Raw genomic sequence first — 6,000 nt, forward strand, 5'->3', positions numbered from 1 at the left:
ATGGCATTTCTCTTTGTATAATTAACTTTGAGCTTGTGGTACTGCAGGGAGAGAAAATTATGTTAATTTAATGAAATTAAAGAAATAAATGGTTACCCAGGAATAGCCTGCCCTGGGAGTGGGGGAACAATGGGGCCAGGGGAAGCGGTACCAGCTCCTTGCAGGGTGCTGGTGGTGGGTTTGCTGGGCAGTGCTCTTGCTAGGAGGTGGAAATGAATTCAGGAAAACTCAGATCGCTTGCCTGTATGTTCCAACCCTGAGCTGTGCCATGGCTGCCCTCCCACACATTCGCTACCTTGGTTTTCACAGCATCCGCATCTCACCGGTGGTCTTCAGGCCATCGAAAGGTATGGGCTGAAAAACTGCCACTGTGTCATCTTGAGTACCTTTTAGGAACACCAGACAGATAAAAAAAGCATCATTTTCATTTGAAGTGCATTTCTTTTTAAAAAACAAATAAACAAAAAAACCCCAAACCAACAAGCAAAATAACAAACCACCATGAGAGTATGTCATGAATTACATCAATGGCTGCAAATTAAAATGTTGGGCTGGTAATAAAAATAAATAAAATCTATACCTGTATCTATATAAACAGTGCTATCTAGAAACATATTTCTTAACTGAGAACCCTGGAAGAGGATGTTAAAACCTTGCTCTTTGTAAAGTGTTTTCAGGATGAAGATCATGTCTTCTATCAAAAAACAGATGCTGTAAAGGGAAACATTTTTCTTCATAAAGTTTTCTATAATAAGCCAAACCTTGGGATGCAGTGAGTAAGAGAGAGGCTGCCAAAGAGTGCATCTCTGCTGCCCCAGGAGGTAGAGAAGATGTGTCTGTGGCTTAGGAGAAAAGCAATGGGAACAAGGTTGTCATGGACAAAAAAGAGATGTAACATTATAACAGGTGACTAGATGAGAGAGACAATGGTCCTTAACACACGGATGAATTATTTATTATCATATGAAAGATCTTACTGGATGGCTGTGTCTCTATATAAATGTGTGTTTACACCTAAGGCAGAGAAGAAGGAACCTTCTCAGTGGAGCTTTGCCAGTGGGAGCTCACTGTGGGTGAAAGCCATGGGGTTTGAAGCCAACAAGCATCTGACCTCCTGCCTCCTTACCCTCTTTCCACCGTGTCTTTGGGGAAGGGCCTGAAAAAAAAACATACCGCATGGGCAAGAGTTGCAGAGGCTAGACACCCACTGAGCTTGCTGGTCCTGGCCCTGCCACCAGCCACGAGAGCAGCCACCACCTGCCAGGGACTCCAGCGCTCGCACCTGAAAGGAAAATTACAGAAGTGCTCCAAGTGCAGCTCTCAAGAGGAGGTTGTTGCCATCATCGTGTTTTAATTTGGATGTCTAAAGTCTGCTGAGCTTTTATTTTACCCCTGACGGCTGTGGGGTAAAGTCTGGCCTGCAGGGCTGCCGTGCTGGGCTTCTGTTGCTTGGGCTGTATCCACCGTGTGCTTTTCACCCTCTTTGTTCTTCAGCTGACTTGTGGGGAGGGGGCATGGGGAGAGGCCAGCAGGGCAATCTGTTCCAGGCCAACAACATCAACAACATCCCTGGAGTGTTTCTTTCTTTTATTTTTTATTCCATTAAAAAATATGCAAGCTAAAATCAAAAAAAAAAAACCAACCCCAGAAAAATCAGGTTTGGCGCTTTTGGGGTCAATTTTTGTTTGTTTTTCTGTGAGTTGTGGGTTTTTTTAAAATGTTTCCTTTTGGGTTGAGCTATCTGCTTGCTCCTGTTTTCCTCTGGGCATGTGCCTGGACTTGGTTGCACTGGCTCTGGCTGATTTGCTCCCCTGCTCCCCCTCCATCCCATCCCTTTGGTTTGGTACTGCTGGGAGGGCTCCACAGCGCTTTGCCGGTTGGCTGGTGGAGAGGAGATTTTGCTGCTAGTTTTGGTATCCCCTTTGTTTTTCCCATCAGCCTGTGGTAACAGCTGCTGGCCTTTTGACAGCCCTCCTGTTCTGGGCAGCACATGCTTATCCGTCTGCTTTCTGCACCTCACTGAGGTCTTGTTGCTGCTGTCGACAAGGATAAATAATGCATCCTGACATGAGGAGGGAAAAGCCGAGGAGGTGCGTTGTCCCTAGGGCCTGCCATGGCACGGGGACATGGTCATGGTGTGGTGCCCCCAGCTGCCTTCCCACGGCTGCTGCCCCTGGGCTTTGTCATCCCAGTGATGTAGCACTGCATGAATGCTGGCCAAAAATCAGCCTTTGGGTAAAGAAGAGTTTTGCAAAGTGAGGTCTCTCGCCTGTCCCCCTCGAGCTGGCCAAGAATCGTGTCCCGCGTTTGGCTGGTGTGATGCCCCCTCCTCACCCAGCATCACCACTGACCGATTTTTTTTCCGCTTATGTTTGGGTCCCCAATCCCAGAAATGCCCTTTACTGTGGGCCTTGAACTAGAATCCTCCTCACGTACCTTTTTGCAGCCAAACCCTGGGCTCCCATCTTTGCCTGCTGGCACTGGGTGCTCTTACTGGGTGCCAGGGGAGCCCAGGGCTTAGGGATGCACACTTGTGCTGGGAAAGGACCCAATGCCTTTGACTTCAGTGAAGGGGCTGGGGAAAGGGGGTACATGTGGGGTGGTTTTTCTTCTCTTTGGGGCTGGCTTGCTATTACCACGGTGCAGAAGCATCCATACAGATAGTGACAGAAAGGCATCTAGAAGATGCTTGAACATGCCACCATTCAAAGCTAGGAAATCTCAACCCATCCTTAGTGTTAAGTGGCAGCAGGTCATTCCTGCCCAGAATTGCTTTTTTGTTTGTTTTTTGGGGGGTGGGTGGACACAGACAAAGGCTTTTTTGGTTATTTCTGCCAGGATTGCAGCCTTAACCTTGGTGTAGGAGCCAGCTTGCATGAATTCTCAGCCCTGGCCACAAGCTGGAAAGCGCTTGTCACCAAGAATAACCTTTAGCGTATTATATGGGAAAAAAAAAATGTTTTTAATGACCATTGTCATTCGTGTGCATGTGCCAGCGGCAGCTTGTTAGTAACAGAGCTGTGTGTGCCAGTGCTGTTTAGTGCCCAGCAGAGAAGACAGTGCTCCCAGGTTGCCTCTATAGCAGGAGAGGATTAAGGACCTCCTAGTATTTAAATGTCATTTAAAATAAGTAGATAATTAACACCATGAGTAGATTTACCCACTCACCCCCCTTGGCTTCGGCTGTTAATTTGAGCCTAGACATGGAGCCTGCAGGCATGATGTGAAGTTGGTGAGCTCATCAGATGTTCTCACTGCACCTGAATGTGAACATTCACCAATGTCCCAGACATTGCTCTTGCCATGTGTGTGGCGAGATGAGTGAGAGCCATGGCTAAAGGAAAAGGCATGACCTACCTATGAGTCGTTGCTGGGCATGCACTCAGATATTAGCCCAGTTTGAAGAATGCAATAAAAACATAACACAGGTCTAGGAAGTACATTGAAGGTGGTCTGATATCTAGGTGAATAAAAGAAATAAACCATACAAAAAATATTTATTTTTGTAGGGTGTGAGGGTGTGAAGTTATAAATACCTTCCCAGGAAGATGCCTCTGCTGAGAAAACAAGCTTGCATTAGAGAAACACAGGTCCCATTTTTTGAGAATTATTTATTACTTGGGTGAATGAGAAAGATGTTGGGGGCAGAAGGGAGGGGCAGAAATCTCAACACAAAAGCTTGAACAGTGCTCTCAGGAAGTCCCCAGGGACATTGTTAGCACTAAGGAATACTGTACAGAGCATCTATATCAACCCCATGGTTGTCCAATAAGTTCTTACAAAAAGCTATCAAAACTAATTTGATTACCTCCTCTTCTTCAGGAGCATCTTGGGTAGAAACTAACAGCAAATCCAAACGTGGTGGGTTTTTTGGTCCTGCTAAATTTTTTTCTTCTTGTTTTATTCACAAAGGCAAGAAAAATAAGTGATTACTTTTGTCACAAGAGCATTTTTGCATGTGCTAAAGACCTCAGGTTCTCCACTTTTTCCTCTTCCAGCTTCTGAGAAGTTGTTTCTTCTGGAATGCTGCCTGCGGGCCCTCGCTTTGTGTTTGTGCATTCATGCTGGCTGCCTCACGGCAGGTCATCTCCTGTTTCTCTGCTGAAACTCATCCCATTGACTTGGACTATTTCTTAAGCATTCTCGTCCTGCCCTTCATAGATGCCCACAGCCCCCACCCCCGCCACTGCAGCTGGGTATCACTGGGAAATTTTATAGCAAATCAATTTCCTAAAGCTACTGTTGAACATACTGACTAAACCTGGACCCTGAACAGCTACTGAAAAGATTTTGCCACAAAGCTCTCTGACTCTGACGCTGAACCCTGAGTTCAGTATTGAGTTTGTATTGTGAGGCTAAATAGGTTGCATTTCCTCAGCTCTCGCTTATGAGAATGTCTTCTGGGACAGCGCCAGAAGCCTTACCAAAGTCAAGACATATCACATCTAGTGCTGACCGCCCCCTAGCCATGACGCTAGTTATCCTGTCAAAGATAGGAATCAAATTAGTTTGATATGATTTGTCCTTAGCAAAACATCAACAAACCCATTCCAGCCATTTTCTTCAAAATTTCGAAATCTATCTCAGGGATTATAGAATAATTGGTCAGTAGCTCACTCTTTTAAGTTTTCACATAAGAATACAAGGATGAGATCTATAATTCCCTAAGTTTTTTTTCATCTCTAGTTAGGTGATGTTGTCACGCCATCCTTAAATTCCCTGGAAGATCACGTGTAGCCTAAAATGCTCCAACACCCATCCCATGTTTCGTAATTTTCCTTTTTGTGCTTCAGGATGTGAAAGATTTCTTGATCCCCTTTGTTGGTCTCTACTTATACTCCCTAATTCCCTTGCAGCAGGATATATTTTCTTATTGGGACTTTGACACTGGTTTTCTTATCAGTTCTCAGATCTGTTTTATCCTTTAGGACAGACTGGATATCAGGAAAAAAATTAATCACTGAAAGGGTTGTCAAGCACTGGAACAGGCTGCCTTGGGAAGTGGTTGAGTCACCATCCCTGGAGGTATTTAAAAGATGTACAGTCATACTGCTAAGGGATGTGGTTTAGTGGTGGACCTGGCATTGACAGATTAACAGCTGGACTTGATGATCTTGAAGGTCTTTTCCAAAGTAAATCATCCTTTGATTCTATGACATGTCTTCACAGATCCTGCCCACTAGTTTTCTGAATTCAATTATACAATTAAAATTCAATTATACAATTAAAATATTTGATATTTTAATTTTCAGAGTCTAAGTACTTTAGATTAAATCATTTTACAAAGGTCTGGTATTTCAGCATTTTGAGGAGAAAAAGCCTGTAGAGACATCTCAACACTTGAAACAATTATAACAGCTGAAGAGGTAACAGCAGTTCCCATTCACATAGGGCTGCAGGTGAACAGAACCTTCATACAGCTTTGTCTGTCACAGCCTGCCAGCTCACAGCAAGAACATCCAAGTCACTTTAGAAATAGCTCCATCTCTTCAGCCAAATGCTGCGTCAACTCTTTTCTGACACAGTGATGTCAGCAGGGATCACTTCAGTGGTCCCAGCCAAAATCATGACTGAGCGAGACAGCAGCAGTACATCGTGCTGTGCAAGGCCAGAGCTGTACTGTGTAACGGGACACTGGGTATCCAAACTCTTGCAGTTTTTATTGCTTGGAGCACAGCACTGAGATGCTACAGAAGAACCTGTTTCACCAAAGCGAGTCCTTCAATCACATACTAAAAATCACAGCATCATTAAGGTTGGAAAAGACCTCTAAGATCAGCTAGTCCAACCATCAACCCAACATTACCATGACCACTAAAAGTCAATGAGTTAAGAATCTGTTTTGTAGTGGGGCTGAAATTGCCTAATTTAGTCAGCTGAGCTGAATTCATCTGTGCTCCAGACCCCAATGTCTTGCGCTGAGAAGCTACTCTGAGCTCCAAACTAGGACCACTGAGTTGCGAATTGTGTGCAGGAGAACCTGGGCCTGCTATTCCTGCT

The sequence above is a fragment of the Apaloderma vittatum genome, unplaced genomic scaffold (assembly GCF_000703405.1).
Source record: "Apaloderma vittatum isolate BGI_N311 unplaced genomic scaffold, ASM70340v1 scaffold6235, whole genome shotgun sequence".
Classification (NCBI taxonomy): Eukaryota; Metazoa; Chordata; class Aves; order Trogoniformes; family Trogonidae; genus Apaloderma; species Apaloderma vittatum.